The 20,330-nt window shown below is 48.8% G+C and overlaps 1 protein-coding gene across 2 annotated transcripts in view; it reads right to left on the bottom strand.

Moving 5' to 3' along the window:
- Nucleotides 1–753, bottom strand: part of SLC25A30 (solute carrier family 25 member 30) — a 29,290-nt gene extending 28,537 nt beyond the window's left edge. The window contains exon 1 of one of the 2 annotated variants that reach the window (XM_088442813.1): nt 672–753. The gene's annotated coding sequence lies outside the window, so the exon portion shown is untranslated. The remainder of the gene's footprint in view (nt 1–671) is intronic. The other variant, XM_088442804.1, reaches the window with a different exon arrangement.
- Between the last annotated feature and the right edge of the window lie 19,577 nt (nt 754–20,330).

Below are 20,330 nucleotides of genomic sequence, written 5' to 3'. Positions count from 1 at the left end.
GGTTGGAGGTTTAAAAAGTAGATGATGCTACTACTCCCTTACTATAAGTCGTCAGTATCACAATAATAAGGCATGTTAATGCATCACTTTTATATAGGAACTTGGAACATGATGTACTCGTTCGTAAATCCAATGCATTAATTATATTTACAGGTTCGCCTCATTTACTACACGCACAGCAGTGTCTGGCAGATGGTGACAGATACATAATAAGACGTCAGTTTGCCAGGACCTAGCAAGGGGCCATGCTTACCGGGACCGAGCATAGTTACCCGCAGCCACTATCACTCCATAAAGTGCTTTATAAACAAATGCATTTATATAACCGCATCAATACATACAAGGCTAAATAGTGGGTAAGGTGTAAATCGGTCTTTAGAGAGAATTCCACCTAGACCTAACTGCACCATGACCATCATACCAGGCACGGACGGGGGACAGGATGCCACTACGGAGCTGCCCATCTGCTGATCACAGACAGTCACCCGGCGGCTGCTGCTGCCATGCCCCTCAGAGCAGGTCCCCGGCACCGCCACGTGACGCACAGGGACGCCAGGGTCCAGCCTCGTGCCCGCCCGCCAGAATACCCGACCCACAAGCAAAAGATCTGCGTAATAAGCTGTCTGGCTCTCGGAGTGACCCGGCGCCGCCCTCTGGTACATGGCACATACCTCTAACGTTGGCAATCCTGACCCAGGGCCTGATCGAGCCGCTGCCCGACTGCTGCTGGGATAAAAAAAAGACGTTTCTTTCTTGGTCTGTACTGTAGTGGAGGAGACTGAGAACATGCCTCCGCCCACTGTCTTCATCGCCACGCCTACCCCTAACGGGAACCAGATACTAGGCTCATTGTCTCGCCCCGCCCACACAATGTGATCTGATTGGATGAGAAACCGGGGAACGGCTGGGAAGCGCACGTGAAGGCAGAGTGATCAATGTTAGAGGTGGAGCCATGTATATTTGTGGGCGGAGATTATGGGGCAGAACAATCACTGTCACGCTGTCTGTCTCTGGCACATAGACACACAGCAGTATTTCATCTGTGACTCGTGTCGTGTGTGTGCTATCTCTCTATACACTCAGGAGCCAAATTCCCAGTCACTGGCTGTCATTATCGTGTCAATGACAGAGCAGCAGAGAGACCGCGCTGTAACTACCACTAACAGGAATGTATACTGCAGGCCTACGTACCAGCTCCCTCGTCTTATTATACACAGCATAAGGCAGGGGTAGCCAACCTCAGTTCTCGAGCGCAGGTGCACAGGTGTAGTTATTACTCACTGAAACATTTGAAAAGATCCACAGGTGGAGCAAATTATTTCACTTGTGATTCTGTAAGGAAACCTGGAAAACATGCACTGTTGGTAGCTCTCGAGGACCAGGGTTGGCTACTCCTGGCATAAGGCATTCCAGGTCTCAGTAATTGTGGGGTAGATGTATCAAATCTTAAACATTGGAGAAGCAACTAATCAGTTTGTACCTATTGTTTGACACATTTGGTCACATTTCTCATGTGTCCATTCCATGCTTGTTCATACCCTGGGCCTGGAGGACAGAGCTGCCAAACCTAGCAACAGGCTGTCCTGCAGTGCTGAGCCTGTGCTGTTTTCCAACTTTGCCCCAATACAAGGATAAGTAACCGGTGTGTCTCTTTTGGGAAGCTACAAATCCCAGAATGCCAACCTTACCATGGAGAGCAAATGATTGTCCTACAGATGAAGAACTACACTTACAAAGTGAAATGATTTTACATATAACGTGGGAGAAAAATTCTTATATCAGGCCTGTATTTAGGGAGAAAAGCTGGAAGACAGCAGCATGTTATCCCCAACGCACAGCCTGATTCAGAGATGGATGTAATGGCAATGTTTAGGCTGTTGAGCGATTATCGGTGGTTACTGTTGTCGCTCACAGTGTGGATTTATTCGCAAACTGATGGTCGGACCGGATATGGGCAGCAGCGGGGGAAGGCGACTCAACACAGACGTGTCGCAACCGTTTTCGAGGCTTGTATCAGCCTGCAACTGCAATCCTGTATGTGGTAAAAATGCCTCCGTCATCTCAGTTCCTGCAACAACTCTGTGAAACTATAGGGTTACTCAAAAGTTTGTCAAATGACTGATCTGTAACTGATGCTGCGTCTTTGTACGTTATCACTTGGATTTAACAAGCTGCCTGTGAGCGTCTCAATACAAATCCCGGTGACATTTGCATATTTTTTGAATAAATAAGTAGGACGCACATTATGATCAATAAGAAATAAGATTTAAAACAAAGGGCCTGCTTCACTACCGATCGCAACTGCGATTACGCACGTAATCGGCTGATTGTTGCGTTCAGCGCATGCTTATGTATCGCAGTGCGCGAGTCGGCCACTGCAATCGGGACTGCAATTGCAGTGACTATGCAGACCCATCACAGAGTGATTGATAAGAAGTGCCATTTTTTTGACGGTGGCGGCGGGGGGGTGGTTGGAGAAACGCAGTCGTCCCAGTACGTTTGAATGCCATTGCAGGGGCGTGCATAAATTAGACACTGCGATGCCATACGTAGCTTGAGGACTCATAGCATGCGCTGAAGTTAGCAATTTCTGAGTAAAGTCAGACCTTGTGCAAGAGGCTGCGATGGTACTCGATTGTACCGATGGTTTTGCAGTCTTGCTAAACATTACGGATGTGTGTAAGGTAAAGTGGACATCCTTTTGAAGTGCTGCGATGGCATAGCGATCACAATGGATTAGCATACTATCGCAGTGAAACTGCATGCGTAATCGCTATTGCATTCGCAGTTGCGATCGGTAGTGAATCAGGCCCATAGTGTTCGAGGCCAGTGCTCTGTGATGGGTGATTACAGGTTAATAATTGGTTACATAAATGAAACTATGTAACCTAGCATAAGTAGTGTAAAAATATGTAAATTAAAATAACTAATTAATGAACACAAAAATAGTTCAATTTCAATAAAGAGTCATTCTGTAGTTAAACACTGAGGGCCTGTTTCAGAGTTGGGAATAGAGGGCCTGATTCAGACCCGGTTGCAAGCGATGAGCACTCGCAACCGGGTCGATGGTGGCTCAGAGCGCATGCGCACGATGGAGCCGGCTCCATCGTGCGCATGCGTGAGACCCGGATAGCGACGGGCAATCCGTCGCTCTGGGTCTCACACCAAAGGGGGCGTGCTGTCGATGTTGAGTGATAGCACGCCCCCTTTGGTGGGTGGGCCAGGGGGGGTGGCTGCCCAGACGGAGGCGTTCCCATGAGAACGCCTACCGTTTGGGGCGGCCCCACTGACATCACTTGTGATGTCAGTGGGAGAGCTTTCGGCTCTGTTTTAGCCGAAAGCTCTCTGGGGCTTGCGGTCACGAGACCCTACCACAAGGGTCTCGTCGCAAGTCTGATTACCATCGCGACCATCATCCTGGCCGCTCGCATTAGCTATGGGTGGCAATCCACAGCAATGCGAGAGACCAGGAGGCCGCTCCATTAAAAAAAAACACCTTGATTCAGAGCGAGCGCTCTGTCAGATCGTCCGGCTCTGAATCAGGCCCAGAGAGAGAGATAGCAAGTAACTGTATACCTGGACAAACCATGTTGCAATGCAAGCGGTGTAAATACATAATTATTTTTGCATGTAGTGTAAATACTGGCTGCTTTTGCATGTAGCTCACAAATACTGCACAGCTTTATTATTACACTGCACTTTAGATGTCAGTTTGGACACGGCCCTCCAAAATCTAAATCTCTCTGCACATTTTAAATCTGCCCCACCTGCAGTGCAGCATGGTGTTACCAAGATGATCAGTTGAGAGAGATATCGCTCTCTGGGCCTGATTCAGAGCCGAACGCTCTGACCAGAGCGCTCGCTCTGAATCAGTGCCCTCCTCCATGAAAATGGAGCGGCCTCCTGGCCGCTCGCATAGCTGTGGGTGACCACCCACAGCATATGCGAGCGTCCATGATGATGGTCTTGACCATCGCGACCATCGGGCTTGCAACGGAGACCCTGCGGTAGGGTCTAGCTGCCGCAAGCCCTGGAGTGATTTTGGCTCTATCGGAGCCAAAATCACTCCCACTGACATCACTAGTGATGTCAGTGGGGCCGGCTTCAGATGGTAGGCGTTCCCCTGGGAACGCCTCGGTCTCGCAGGCACGCCCACCAAAGGGGGCGTGCTGTCAATCAACATTGACAGCACGCCCCCTTTGGTGCGAGACCCGGAGCGATGGAGAGCCTGTCGCTCACCGGCTCTCGCGCATGCGCACGACGGAGCTCCCTCCGTCGTGTGCATGCGCAGTGGGGGAACATCGACCTGCTTGCGAGCGTCCTGCGCTCGCGAGCGCGTCTGAATGACCCACTCTATTCCCAACTCTGAATCAGGCCCTGAGTACAATCAAAGACATGAAATTGTCATAAAATAATAATATGTTGTTAAACACTATACTATTAGCCCTGTTATAGTAAGAGCTCTATTTATAAAGATTTCACATAATGACGTGAAATCTTTTCACAGAGCTCGCCACTGTTCGTGATGCTCTAGGTATATAGGACCTCATTCGTACGCTCGTAGCGGTCCGATGTTGTCAAACCACGCATGCGTCGGTGTAACAGTGCGCATGTGCGTACGGCTGATTGCGATAATTTTTTCAGTCGTTCGTCGAATAGCGAACAGGAAGTGACATGTCAAATGTGATTGACAGAACTGTCCGTTTTGGGGCGGTGACGGAGGTGGAGATGGGAACTCGCAGGCGTGGTGAGGCGTTTTTTGGGCGTGCATACATTATCTGATGCGAACGGCCAATGTGAATGGAAAAAGTGTTACGTCACTGTCTGATCAACTTTTCATTCAAACTGCTCGCTTAGCTTGTGGTCTGGTATTCTCTACCACAATGACGATAGTCTCTTCGTTCCTCCCGCGGCTCATCGATGGTTTCCCGATTGATCAATTGAGGCCTCAAAAACAATCAGTTTAGAATTGCAAAAATGCTTGTAAGGTGTTTAGCAAATAGCCTTTTGTTACTAGCAAAAAACCATACGCAGGTGAAACTAATTTCTGGGTTAGACAGTCAATTAGCTTACAAATTTAGTTTACCTTTGCGTGTTTTTGCCAACTTTTTTTTTTTTTTTTTTGGGCAACAATATTGTATGCAGGTTTGTTGTTTTTCTTCTTTTTTTAGGGGCCAAGAAAACAATCTTCCTTTTTTTTTTAGATAAGTGTTAATTAAAACTCCTACATGGTTTTTAACCCGTTTTTTTTTTTTTTTTTTAAATAATGTTTACATTTCCGTTGTATTGTTTGTAATTTTGTTAGTGGGATTACCTTTTAACCAGTTTTTGAATGAATTTCAGTTTTTCAAATTATTTTTATTTTGATACACAATTTTTTTTAAGTGTTTTATTTCAAAAATAAAATATGGATAACTCTAAAAAAAAAAAAAATTAGAGAAATGCACAAACAAAAAAAGAGGCATTTTCAAACCACAAACAAACAAAATTTAAAAACAATTCACAAGATGGGAGAGGGAGGTTTTGGCCATTAAGGAATATGGGGCAAACACAGAAGGAATGTGGGAAATTTAGCCAGTGCTGTCATGGCCTTTTGGCCCGTTTGGCCGGGGTAGGGAGGGAGCCTGAACGGGTCCGGGAGGTCCTTCGGCTGGCCTGCCAGAGGCAGATGTTGGGGCCTCTGGACTAGGCATAGGGATAGGCACATTTGGAGGGATGGCTGTTGTTGTGCCAGAGGTGGAGGATCCTGATGTTCCGGCAGGAAGGGAGGCCGGCTCCAACATCTGCTGGCGAACGACCTGCTCCAGGGCATTTGCAATCCGGATGCTGGCCCCAGTATTTGCCTCCAGGGCCTGAGCAATGGTCACGTTGGCCGCAGCACTTTGCTCCAGGGCCTGCGCCACCCGTAGCAGACTGGCATCCAGCTTCACCAGAATCTCAGTGTGCAGATCCGTTTTAATAGGAGGGCCACTGTCTGCGAGGGGGATTGCCCTGGACTGTCTTCCACAGGGTCCCCAGCCAGATCTACTGGTTCCTCCCCTGCAGAGCCAGCAGAAGTTCTGCGGCCAAAGCTCCCCTCTGGAGCAGACTCATCCACCTGTGTCTCTGTGAAAAAAAAGAGAAAACAATAACATTATAATCTAGATATTGTCCAAAACACATTTTGGAGTTATTAACATTACTACATTTACCTGAGGCAACATGAGGAGCCGCAAAGTCGGGCATGTCGGTATCCATGTTCGACACGCCAAACACCTCCTCATCCTGCACACACCCCTGTGCCATCTCCTCCAAACCAGTGAGTTCCAGTGCCACAGAGGTGGGACCCCCACCTGTCCCTCCTGCATGCCTAGCCCTATCAGCCAGTTTTTGCTTCAGCCGATATTTGAAATCGCTCCATCTGTGGGTTAAAAAGTTGGCATTATTCCTGCAGTATTTGGACCTGTAAACACTTTTTATTAAAATGTAGTTTGTACGTACCGGCGTTTGACTAACTGGGTTGCTCTTTCAAACTCACCAACCCTATTGACAGCACTGGCTATGTCATCCCACATTTTCCATTTCTGGCTTGCACCCATATTCCTTGCTGCCTGGGGCAGAGTGTCAACGCACATTTGGACCAAAACCTCCATCTCCGTTCTTGTGAATTGTGGCTGGCGGTTTTTTTTTTGTGGCTTTTCTTGGCCTGCTAGGGCCAGCAGCCTCTTCCATTACATCCTCAAAACCTTTTTGGTTTTTGGAAATAAAATTTTTACTGTAAAATGTGCCTAAAATGTTGGTTCTACAAAATCCTTTAGGGCCAAAAATACAAATACTTACCTGTTGGCCAGTGCTTTGCTGCTCTGTAGCCATTTTGGAGTTTCAGGTCTCACTACAGCAGACCGATTGGGATTTTCAGTGACGCATCATTGATTGTGCGCTCCTATTGTCCATCCGTAATTTGAGCGGGAAAATAGACTATGGCTTGGTGTGACTCGAGTCGAGGTGGCGGGTGAGGAATGTTGGAGGTTTGACGGAGGAGGTGTTTGTGTGTGGTTTTTGTAGTGCGGAGTTTGGAGTTTTCGATTGTGATTTTTTTTTTATTTTTCTTACTTATTTTTTTTACGGTCGCTTTTTTTTTATTGTTTACCTTTTTATTTTGGAGTTTTTGAATAAGTCTTTTTCAAAACCACCGTAAACAATAATAGTAAATATTTAAAAAATGTTAGTCCTTATGTTTTTTTTTACAGTTAGTTTGGCCTTGCCCCCTTGACGTTTTTGGACTTTGGGTTATTTGTCTGTTTTTGGTAAGTGTTTTTAGTTTCATGAAGTTACAATTTCAATGTGTTGGTCATCGCCTATGTTTCACTAAGTTTTTTTTTTTGGGTTGGAGGACCAATCATGTCTTCCCACTAAATATAGCGTACTCTTTTGCGAAATATTGTTTGAGTTGTTTTTATTTTTAACTGAACGTACTATTTAGCGCACTAATGTCTCCTTATTGAACTGTAAAAGTAGCGTAATATTTAACGAACTCATGTGTCTTGTTTTAACTGTAAAAAATGCGTACTATTTAGCGCACTAATGTCTCCTTATTGAACTGTAAAAGTAGCGTAATATTTAACGAACTCTTGTCTTGTTTTAACTGTAAAAAATGCATACTATTTAGCGCACTAATGTCTCCTTATTGAACTGTAAAAGTAGCGTAATATTTAACGAACTCTTGTGTCTTGTTTTAACTGTAAAAAATGCATACTATTTAGCGCACTAATGTCTCCTTATTGAACTGTAAAAGTAGCGTAATATTTAACGAACTCATGTGTCTTGTTTTAACTGTAAAAAATGCGTACTATTTTGCGCACTAATGTGTTTTTATTATTTGAGTGTAAAATCATGTTTGACCACTAAATGTAGCGTGTGTTTTCCCAAACTAATGTGTGCTCCCTTCTCTTTTTTTTAGGCCTAAAAAATGTGATCACAATCCAAGTTTGCCCAATAATAACTAAATATATTTTCAACTTTTGAAATGTAGGTTGTTCTACTCATGACAAGACCCCGGCCTGTAAGCATCTTTGGATTTCTTAAAAAAGATAAGTATATTTTTCTTTTCAAATTTTTGGAAAATAACTACCTGGCTTACCATTTCAGGTTGATGTTGGTCATATTATCTTGGCCATGGTTCCAGAACCTGACCAACCTCAACTTCGTCCCGGGCGTAGGCCTCGTAGGCGTGCAAGGCCCCAGATATATAGAACACGTGTCACCCTTTTTGGAATGCCTGATGATGAGGTTTTACGACGATACCGTCTTCCTCCACAAATTATCCTAGACACTCTCTCATTAATAGAGAGTGATCTTGAACGGCAAATTAACAGTCCTACAGCAATACCACCACTTACGCAATTAATGTCGGTGTTACATTTCTGTGCCTCAGGATCCTTTCAAACCACAGTGGGAATAGTTTCCGGAATCTCCCAATCCTCCTTTTCAAGGATCCTGAGGGCAGTGATGGAGGCCATTTTCAAACACCTCCATCATTTTATTAATATGCCATTGGATATGGGTTCCCTTAGTGTGGCGAAGGCCAATTTTTACCAAATAGCTGGCTTCCCACACATCATAGGGGTTGTGGATGGCACTCACATACCACTTCAGCCTCCAGCAAGGCTGGAGGCTATTTATAGGAACCGAAAACACTTTCATTCCCTGAATGTAATGGTGGTATGTGATGCCTCCCTCCAGATCCTGTCCCTGAATGCCAAATTCCCCGGGAGTGCACATGATTCCTTTGTCATCCGGCAATCAGGGATTTGGCCCAAATTAGACAACCTACAAGCTGGTGAAGCGTGGCTTCTGGGTAAGTTGACACCTTCAGTTGAAACCAATGCAAAGCTTGTTACACAATGGTCCTGATTGTTGTATTTGTCTTTTCACAGGAGATAGTGGTTACCCTTGCACGCCCTGGCTGCTCACTCCTTATTTGGCTCCCACACCAGGGCCACAAAGTGAGTTTAATTCTGCACTTACAGGCACCAGGCAGGTAGTGGAGCGCTGTATCGGCCTTTTAAAAGGCCGATTCAGATGCCTCCACCGCTCTGGTGGCGAACTCATGTATTTGCCGGCTATGGTTTCTAAAATTGTGGTCCTGTGTGGGATATTTCACAACATCGCCATAAGGAGTGGTGTCCCAATGCAGCCAGAGGAGGCCTTGCCTGAGGAGGGCCCCCCCGAGGTTGGTCGGAGGTCAGTATGTGGGGGGGCCATATGCGATGATGTGGTGGTCAGATATTTTAGGTAATTATTGTTCAAAATTTAGTTAATTGACACAATGTAGACATGTAAGATTGTAATGTGCAATTGTAATTTTTTTTTCATTGTTTTTTCTTGTATTCCCTTAAATTCCACGGAAAAACGATGCCTACTACCTGATCCACAAAATTGTCTTCATGTGGCCACATTGGATATAACTTCGGGAACAATTAATTCCTCGCCTCATTTGTGGATTCATGTTGGCCTGCTACTTCTTCCACCAGTTCTTGATTGTTGTTTTTTTTTTTGGGTGTAGGTTTTTTTGGTAGTGTGTTTTCACTGTGTGAATTGGTTGTCACAATTCACTTTTGGTGTATTATTTGTGTGTAATAAATTTTTGCTTGACGTTAAAAAGACTTTTCCTTGGTAAATTACAAGCACGTGTAACTTGGGCCAAAACAAACAAATTTTTCGTAATGGCTAATCCTGTAATGGTTTAAATTGTTAAGTATTTTAACAGGCTTTGTGGCTAAAAACAAACACCAAAGGTATTATGGTGAAACAGTATGTCTTCTAAACTAGGCCTAAGCAGGTTTGAATTTATATTTACATTACCCACCCAAAGGTAGCAAAAAAAATGCTGGTATTTCTACAAACCTATTGGTATTGTTAGGTGTTTAATGTGCCAGCTTTCATACTTACTAGCGCTTTGTCAAATCTAATTTACCTTACTTTAAAAAACATGCTCAAATAGTCGACTTAGGGAAGGTTAAACAATGTAATATTTACAGACAAGGAATGAGACGTTAAAATACAACGCAATTTTAATTGAACACACATTATTTGTGGGTGAAAACAAAAAAAACAATTAACGACGAAGGTCCGCCGACATGTGGTCAAGGACCACAAGCATAGCAATTAGATGAGCCCGCAAGGCTTGCAATCCTGCCTGCATTGATTGCAGCTGCCTCTGGTCCTCTGTGGGAAATAAAAAATGTGTGGATTAATAAAATGACACCTTATATTAGATGTTTAAAAAAAAAAAAAAAAAAAATAAGACTATAGTTTAAACAAAGATACAGTTTATTTGACAAAAACAAAGTACTGGCAAATGCAAAGATGGGAGAAATACAAACTTAAAAATTTACACAGAAAAAGCCAACCCAAAAAAGGGCGAAGTACGCCAAAAAAAACAAGAGATATGGTAAGAACTTACCTTTGTTATCTCTGTTTCTATGAAGTCCATAGGGTCCACAGGGTTGACCTTGGGGTATAGCTGGATCTGGATCCACGGGCACCACGCAGTTAAAGCTTTGCTGCTCCCAGGATGCACTTGGGTCCGTCCTCCTCTATACCCCGCCCTCGGCCACAGGCACCTCAGTTGGTAAGCAGCCAAGGCCGGAGGAGGAGACTAAACAGAGAGAAGGAAGACTGGAACACTCAAGAAACCATACTCACAGAAATGGGAGACAGAAAACCGGTGACCAGCCACACAGCCCATTTGAAGCCAGGTGCGTCAGGGCGGGCGCCCTGTGGACCCTATGGACTTCGTAGAAACAGAGATAACAAAGGTAAGTTCTTACCATATCTCTTGTTTTCTACTTCAGGGTCCATAGGGGGTCCACAGGGTTGACCTTGGGGATGTCCCAAAGCAGTTCAACTAAGGGCGGGGACGCTCCTGTGCTGAAAGGAGTACCCGGCGCCCAAAGGATGCATCCTGAGAGGCGAAGGTGTCAAACGCATAGAACCTCAAAAACGTTTGAATTGAAGACCAAGTGGCCGCCTTACACAGCTGAACAGCGGAGGCGCCACGTCTAGCAGCCCAAGAGGGACCCACAGAACAAGTGGAATGAGCCTTAACAGAGGCTGGCACAGGTAAACCCTCCTGTGCATAAGCCTCACAAATAACGGAACAAAGCCAACGGGCTAACGTTTGCTTGTTGGCAGGCCAACCCCTCTTGTGAAAACCGAAGAGGACAAACAAAGAATCCGACTTCCTAACCGAAGCAGTCCGGTCCACATAGATTCTAAGTGCCCGGACTACATCTAAGGAAGCCTCACCAGCTGAAAGATCAGGTGACTGAAAAGCTGGCACAACAAGTTCCTGATTAATGTGGAACTTTGAGACCACTTTGGGCAAAAACTCAGGACGAGTGCGGAGCACCGCTCTGTCCTGATGAATAATCAGAAAAGGGGGGCGACAGGAAAGCGCCCCCAACTCTGACACCCTCCTGGCAGAAGCAATTGCTAGGAGAAAAACGGTCTTGAACGTCAGCCACTTGAGGTCCACCATCTCAAGAGGCTCAAAAGGAGGAACCTGCAAGACCCGTAGCACCACCGCCAAGTCCCAAGGAGCCACAGGAGGCACGAAGGGAGGCTGTATCCTGAGAACACCCTGGAAAAAGGTGTGAACATCCGGTAGTGTAGCAATCCGTCGCTGAAACCACACGGACAAAGCAGACACATGAACCTTCAGAGAGGCCAGGCGTAAGCCGAGGTCCAAACCTGATTGAAGGAACTCCAAGATTCTGGAAACCCGGAACACCTGAGGATCATAGTTTCTGGATTCACACCACTGAAAGTAAGTGCACCACACCCTGTGGTAAATCCGTGTGGAGGCAGGCTTGCGTGCCCTAAGCATGGTACCAATGACCGAACTGGAGAAACCCCTAGACCTCAAGATGGCTGTCTCAAGAGCCACGCCGTCAAAGACAGCCGACCCAGATCCGGGTAAAGGCAGGGCCCTTGAGACAACAGGTCCCGATGCTGAGGAAGAAGGTACGGAGCATCGATGGAGAGACACCTCAGATCGGAGTACCAAGGACGTCTGGGCCACACTGGAGCAACCAGCATGAGCGTGCCGCCGTCCTGCTTGAATTTCCGCAGAACCCGAGGAAGTAAGGATATCGGAGGAAACAGATACGCCAGGTGAAATGTCCATTTCACCGACAGCGCGTCTACCAGACTGGCGCCTGCGTCTCTTGTCCTTAACCCGTAAACGGGCAACTTGTGATTGTGACGGGAGGCCATCAAGTCCAGCTCCGGCAGCCCCCACCTGTCCACGAGTAGCTGAAACACCTCTGGGTGAAGCGACCATTCCCCTGGATGCACGTCGTGACGGCTGAGGAAGTCCGCCTCCCAGTTGAGGACTCTGGGAATGAAGACTGCCGAGATCGCTGGAATGTGACACTCCGCCCAAGCAAGGATGCGAGACACCTCCGACATCGCTGCCCGACTGCGAGTTCCTCCTTGGTGGTTGATATATGCCACCGTGGTGGCGTTGTCGGACTGCACTTGAACCGCCCTTCCGTGAAGAGCGGGACCGGACGACTGCAGGGCCCGATAAACTGCCCGCAGTTCCAGAATGTTGATGGGAAGAAGAGCTTCTTCCGCAGACCAACGACCCTGAAGTGACAACGAGCCGGTCACTGCCCCCCAACCCCGAAGACTGGAATCCGTTGTGAGCAGGACCCAGTCCGGGATCCAAAAGGGGCGCCCCTCGACCAGATAAGCTGTCTGAAGCCACCAAGCCTGCCGAACCTCCGGGGACAACACCAGCAAGTGAGAGCGGATCTGGTGAGGTAACCCGTTCCATTCCGATAGAATCAGCCCCTGCAGGGGCCGGGAATGGAACTGGGCAAATTCCACCATGTGGAATGTTGACACCATGGAGCCCAAAACCCTCATAGCCGAATGGACCGACAGGCGGCAACTGCTCAGGCAACTGTGTATCCTCAGCTGCAGGGAGGAGACCTTCTCCGGGGTCAGGAAGATCCTTTGCTGATGAGAATCCAGCAGGGCTCCCAAATGAACCATCCGCTGAGATGGAATCAGGGAGGACTTTTTCCAATTTATCAGCCACCCGTGCGCTTGCAGGCAAGCGACCGTCAAGTGGAGATGTTGAAGCAGTACCTCCGGGGAACTCGCCAGCAACAGGAGGTCGTCCAGATACGGTAGTAGCCGCACATTCTGGTTCCGAAGATGTGCGGCCATGACTGCCATAATCTTCGTGAACACCCTCGGTGCCGTGGAGAGACCAAAGGGTAGCGCCCGGAACTGGTAATGGTGTTGAAGGATAGCGAAACCTCAGATACCGCTGGTGCGAAAGTGCTATCGGAACATGGAGGTAGGCGTCCTGGATATCCAGGGACACCATGTAATCCCCGGGTTCCATCGCCAGAATGATGGAACGTAACGTTTCCATCCTGAACTTGGGAACTCTGAGGAATTTGTTCAGAGACTTCAAGTTGAGGATAGGGCGATGAGAACCATTGGGTTTCCGCACCAGAAACAGAGAAGAATAGTACCCCGTCCCTCGTTGTAATTGAGGAACGGGAACAATGACCCCTGCTGTCAGCAAGGACTCTATAGCTTCCTGAATCTGTAAAGACTTGGTCGTATCCTGAGAAGGACTCGTGCAGAAAAACTGGTGGGGCGGTCTGTGCCGAAAAGATAGGGCGTACCCCTGGGAGACCACTTCTCGAACCCAGGCATCCGTGGTGGTATTGTGCCAGCACTGGGCAAATAGAAGAAGTCGGCCTCCCACTCTGGGGTTCCCCAGAGGGAGGCCCGTCCCTTCAGGCAGGTTTATCTTCCTGCTTGGAAGAAGGGCGCCTGGCCCTCTAGGCCTGCTTCTTGGGCTTAGAAGCGGCCTTGGTCGTCGACTGCCTCGGGAAGGACTGACATTTGGCCTTGCCCTGAACCCGAAAGGACCGAAAAGCAGAGCTCCGTACCTTGGTAGGAGCAGAAGCCGATGGGAGGAAGGCTGATTTAGACTTAGCCAGAGTGTCCACAATTTTGTCCAAGTCTGGACCAAAAAGCAACTCCCCATTAAAAGGTAAGGCCTCCAGCCCCTTTTTGGAGTCAGCGTCAGCTCTCCAAGACCTCAGCCAGAAGGACTGACGCGCCGACACAGCTGCAGCCGACTCCCGAGAGGTTAGCAGGCTTGCATCTAACGATGCTTCCCCAATGTAGGAAGCCGCATCCCTCATTTGACCGATCAACGCTCTCTGGATCTCCGGAGCATCTTCCGGAAAGGTATCCTCCAAAGCATTGGCCCAGCTCTCGATGGCCTTAGCCACCCAAGAGATGGCCATGGACGGACGGGCCACCGCCCCCGAGAGAGAGTAGATAGACTTCAAACAAGTCTCCACCTTCCTGTCCGTGGGATCTTTCAGGGAGATCGACGGCAAAGGCAGCGTAGCGCTTTTAATTAAGCGGGTAACGTGGGAATCCACCGCTGGAGGAGTTTCCCACTTCCTGCAATGAGCCTCCGGAAACGGATAGTTCGAAGCCAACCGCTTCTGCGGTTGGAACCTCTTGCTGGGCAACTGCCAGGCCCCTGCCATATGATCCGTCAATTGATCGGACAGGGGAAAAACCATCGAAGCTACCTTGGCCTTTTTAAAATTTGGGTATTTTGACCTGGGGGCAGGCACATCCTCCTCAATGTGAAGGATGGCCCGCACCACCCTAACCAATGCCGGCACATTAATGGAAGACTTAGCCTCCATCTCCTGGGCCCCGGCATCCGAGCCAGAGTCTTCATGGATCTCCCCGTCATCCGAAGACACGTCCGTGTCCGTGAACTGAGCTGCCAGTGAAGCCGGACGCCCGTGGGGGCAAATCACTGTGCAACATATTTTGAAAAGCCGATGACAAAGCCGCCAGACTCTGAACAGAGCTGGAGAGGACGTCCACCCAAGGCGGGGGTACTGCCTGAGGATACCCCTGAAAAGGTACCATCGACTGCTGCGGCACCATGGGGGATTGCACGTATACCGGCAAACTCGCATAAGGACCCACAGTCTGAGACCCGGGAGGAGACTGTACCAGATGAGTCACACCCGGGGAACGGGGGATGGTAGGCTGGGGCAATGCCCTAGAAGGGGCCGCAGTCGGGACCGCAAGTCGGTCCGCGATTGACGCCAGCACTTGCGTAAACATCGCCCATGGAGGATCCTGCGCCACCGGGGGTTTAGAGGGTCCAGGTACCAACTGGCACCACCCGCACAGACCGTCCTGAGACAAATCTGCCCCGTCAACCCCTGCCAAACAGCGTCGGCAGGAAAACACCACAGGAGCCTCGGAGCGCTCATTCCCCTCATCGGACATGACACAAACTTTTTTGCAATAAAAGTGTCTCACCGAAACGAGGTAAGGCGTATAACACCCACGCACTCCCAAGTATGCAACCCAAACAGCCCACAATATGGTACTGAGGAGCACACCGCAGTATGTGATGGACCTCGCAAATACGTAGATTTATATAAGTGAGGTACACGGAAAGAACACCCGTCCCCCACGCACCTGCGGGCCGTAGGAGAAGCAAAGGGATAGGTAAATAGCTGACAGTAAGTAGAAAATAAGCACAGACAGCAGCACTAGCAAAAGTCACATACCATGCAGAGAAGTATTACTCACTGCACCTTCCGCTACAATCAACCTCCCAGATTCAGTGTCTGGGAGGGCTATAGCACTGCGAACACCGTCCTGATCAGGGGAGAGGTACGCAGGGGGACTGGTCCACTGTAAGCCTGCCTGGGAGCTCTGCGATGCTGCCTGAAGATGGCCACCGGAGAGCACAGAGGAGGAGTGGCCAGGAGATAACAGCCCAGCGACGCCAGCACGCTTGGGAGAAGGCGCACTGGGCTGAGGAGGAGCACTGAAGCAGGGAAGGCTGCCTCCCCTGCTAGCATGAAACCCCCAGGGAAGCCGGTTCCCCGCCGGTCTTACACCCTGGAGGTCAGCAGACACGCGGGGTATTCCACATCGTGGGGGAGCCCACCGCCGCTACTAGCGCCGCCGGTCTGTCCCCAGAGACCGGCGGCATGAAGACTGCATTATCCCGCGTGCAGCGCTGCACGCGGCTTACCTGGCCCCTTCAGTCCGGCAGCAGTCCTTGGGAGGTCCCGGAGCCACGCTAGTACTGACTCCGGGGTCCCGCTGCGACTCGGATCAGTACCGGCGTCGCAGCGCCAGTGGGGCTGTTGGAGCGGCAGCGTAGTCGTCCAGATGGACAGTCTGATGCTGCCGCTCTGAAGACAGTAAAAATAAAATAATAAAATCTTCTTTTTAAAAATAAAAAATAAAGCTTAGGAGCTGCTTATGCAGCCCCACTGCGCAGGGTGACCCGACTCCGGCCGGGCACCAACTAAAACTGAGGTGCCTGTGACCGGGGGCGGGGTATAGAGGAGGACGGACCCAAGTGCATCCTGGGAGCAGCAAAGCTTTAACTGCGTGGTGCCCGTGGATCCAGATCCAGCTATACCCCAAGGTCAACCCTGTGGACCCCCTATGGACCCTGAAGTAGAAATACATTTGTTGGTATGGTAAACAAGAAATACACAAGTATGAGTGTTTTGATATGTGTCAGTGGTAAACATCCAAGACATTGTCTAGAAAAAAAATTTTGTCCCAAAATTTGAAATAATGAAACATTTAGAAATGCACAGGCAAAAGGACAACATCACCCAAAAAAGCCAAAACAACCATAGTTTAAAAGGGAAACATACCGGTCATCTGTATTCCGGCTCTTGGAGCCCCCACATCCTCCTCCTCTGAAGTGGGCCAGTGCTGGTCCAAAGAAGGAGGGGAGCTTTGGCTCATGGAGGAGGGTGAAAAAAGAGAGGGGGGGGGAGGGGAGGGTGAAGAAAAGAGAGGGGGGGAGGTTGAATTTTGCGGATTTGGAAATTTGGGAGAGGGAGGGGCTTCAGGTACTGGCCGGTCTGGGGTGGAGGGGGAGTTGGAGGAAGGTTGGGGAGAGGTGTTTTGGCTGGGAGAGGGTGATAGGGGACGAGCCCGTCGTCTCCTTCGAAGTCTATGCCGGAGTCTGCGCTCAGCCCCTAAATGATGGATGAAAAATGTTTAGTTTTTTTGGGGGGGGGGTTTGGGAACAAATGTACCACACCAAAAATGTAAAAACAGTAGAACTGGAAACATGCACACGCAGGTAGGGACGCAAAAAAAGACCACAAAATTAAAAAAAAACACACTTGCTTCTATCTGCATCCGCAAACATGCCAGCAGGTGTGGCGTGCGGCAGTGCAGATCCGACCACCGCTCTAACTGCCAGATATTTCGGCAACAGCCGAAGGAGCGCAGGCAGTGGCGAACCTCTGCGTAGGCCATACGCTTCAGGCGGTTGTTGATGGGGGGAGGCTGGCTTGTAACCCGCCGGTCCATCACCTCGGTGAGGACCAATAGCTCCCGCCTAGTAAATGCGGAGGCTCTCATGATGGCAATGATTTTTTTTACACAAAACAGTTTTAATAAAGGCCATAGAAAAAATTTGATTGGCTAATGTACTTTGTAAATTAACAGGAACCATTCTATTGGTTATTGTATGAGTCATGTGTCCTACAGGCTCAAAAATATAATGTGAGTTATGATAGGCTTCATGCAGTGACATGCGTAAGCTAATTTAAATAAACAAATTAAAACAATAAAATATGCCTATCACAAACACAGGAAAACAATAGTATCCATCGTAAAAATAAGTCATTTTGATAAAGTAAACCATTGGTGAAACCGTACATATTCTGCGGGAAAAATGACACACACTGACAAGAATAAAGTTTATTGAAATTGAAAAAAACAAAAAGATTGAAAACGTGAAGAGCAATTAAGCTAATTAATATATTGATTGGCATGAAACGATTCAGCTATGTTTGCAGAAAGAAAGAGCAGGTAATCGAAATCTGACAGGCCCACTTCCGGAATTGACTTGTGCGAGCGTCCAAAGCAACCAAAGAGGAGACGAATGGTCGCTATTTTGAATGGTCGCAAGCTAGAGGAGGGGTTGGGAGAATATGGGTCGGAAGGTTAGCTACGAGCGAACATACAAGCGAGCACTTAAATGTAAATTTTTTCGCTCGTACGGCGGACGAGCGAACGGCCACTTGCGTCCGAGTCTGAATCAGGCCCATAATGCCTCCAGCAATCCAGAGTGGTCAAGCTGTTCCCAGCAATCTGCCGATCCCTGCGAATGAATCATTTGCGATCCATAATCGCAATTGTGCAGAGCAGTAGAATTCCTAGAGGTCAGAGACAAAGCCCCGACACAGTGATTGTCCACGCCATCTACTGACCTCCTGGACTAGCCCGTTGGCTGCCCATCATATGCTGACAGACCACAACAGACACATCCTGCCGCCTCTGCCCTCTCTTCATTCAGCCCCATAGAGGTAAATGGAATTTGGGAATAGAACTAAAATGCTCCAGCTCGGTGCTCAAATTTCACTTACCACTATGAGGTTGACAGGGGTAGAGGGAAGAGACTGCAGGATGTGTCTACTGCGGGCTGTCAACATGGGAATCCGGCCGGCCTGACACAGGAGGTCAGTGGACGATATCATCCTATGCGGCACCTCTGTTTGGCCCGTAGACAGAGCCGGAATAAAGCTTGCGGGGGCCCCATGGCAATTAAGTTGTGGGAGCCCTTACCAATAAAATTTCTGCAGCCCCCACAGCCACTACTATGCCCTTTACCTAAGGAGAGAGAGGAATAGAGAGAGAGAGAGGGGGGGGGAGGGAAAAGAAAGAGGGGGAGGGAGATGGAGTGTGGGGGAGAGAGGGAGACAAAGAAAGGGAGAGAGACAGCGGGAGAGAGAGCGACAGATGTCAAAAGTGATAGGTAGGGAGAAAGGTGAAAGGAAGATAGAGACAGGAAGGTGAAGAGATTGAAAGAGAGGGAGAGAGAGAGGGGGACAGAGAGAGGAGGAAGACAAAGGAGGGAGACAAAGAGAGGAGAGAGACAGAGGGAGGGATGGAGACCGTGAGCACACACACTACACTGGGTGGCTGGGCAATGATTGACGATATCTAAGCCCCGCACCCCGTGCTGATAATCCCGCGATTCGTGGGTGTATGGATAGGGGGCAGGGCCTAATGTTGTGCCATTCCCACCTGGTGGGTGGGGCTTAGATATCGCCTTGCCTATAATCCGCCTCTGCCCGCAGTCACTGAAGGGGATGGAGAGGAGGCAGGAAGACACCAGTCTTCCACTGCTCTTCTCCAAAGTTGCATTACGCCATCCAAAGATGTAAATTATGTAGCTCTCATCTGAATCGCTTTCCCTATACTTGTGTAATCAGGAGCACCGCTGGAGAAATATGAGATCTCTTTACAGCACAGGTTCTCAAACTCGGTCCTCAGAACCCCCAACAGTGCATATTTTCCAGGTCTCCTCCCAGAATCGCAAGTGAAATAATTAGCTGCACCTGTGGATCTTTCAAAATGTGTCAGTGAATAATGACTACGCCTGTGCACCTGCTAGGTGACCTGGAAAACATGAACTATGGGCCTGATTCAGAGCCAATCAGTGCCCTCCTACCTGAAAATGGAGCGGCCTCCTGGCCGCTCGCATAGCTGTCGGTGACCACCCACAGCATATGCGAGCGGCCAAAAAGATGGTCGCGATGGTGAAGACCATCACGACCATCGGGCTTGCGACGAGACCCTGCGGTAGGGTCTCTCTGCCGCAAGCCCAGGAGTGATTTTGGCTCTATCAGAGCCAAAATCACTCCCACTGACATCATTACTGATGTCAGTTGGGCCGGTTTGAGACGGTAGGCGTTCCCATGGGAACGCCTCCGTCTGGCAGCCACGCCCCCGGCACGCCCACCAAAGGGGGCATGCTGTCACTCACCATCAACAGCACGCCCCCTTTGGTGCGAGCTCCCTCCGTCGTGCGCATTCACACCGACCCGCTTGCGAGCGTCCTTTGCTCGCGAGCGGGTCTGAATGACCCCCTATGTGTGGTTCTGAGGACCGAGTTTGAGAACCACTGCTCTACTGTGACATTTTCTCTGACTGATTTCCAGAGACAGCCTCCAACGAGTACAAGATGCCCCTGATGCAAACTCACAGCAGCCAGGAAGGAGCCAGGGCCAGTGCAGCTTCTAACTGTCCTATATCCGGGACCCCTCAGGAGTTTGATGGTACTGTTCTACCGACTTACGAAAAAGTAGTACTTCAATTCCATGTCATTCGACATGACATTCTGTGAGATACACGTCGTAACCCGTCAACTGCAGAGGTTACTAGGGCTATTGCTAACAATTATAGCTGTATGGACTAAAGCATCATTACCTACTGTCACC

Source organism: Taudactylus pleione, unplaced genomic scaffold, assembly GCF_031769625.1.
Source record: "Taudactylus pleione unplaced genomic scaffold, aTauple2 ptg000005l, whole genome shotgun sequence".
NCBI classification, from domain to species: Eukaryota; Metazoa; Chordata; class Amphibia; order Anura; family Myobatrachidae; genus Taudactylus; species Taudactylus pleione.
The sequence above is the reverse complement of the archived record's forward strand: the minus strand, read 5'-3'. Positions and strand labels throughout refer to the sequence as shown.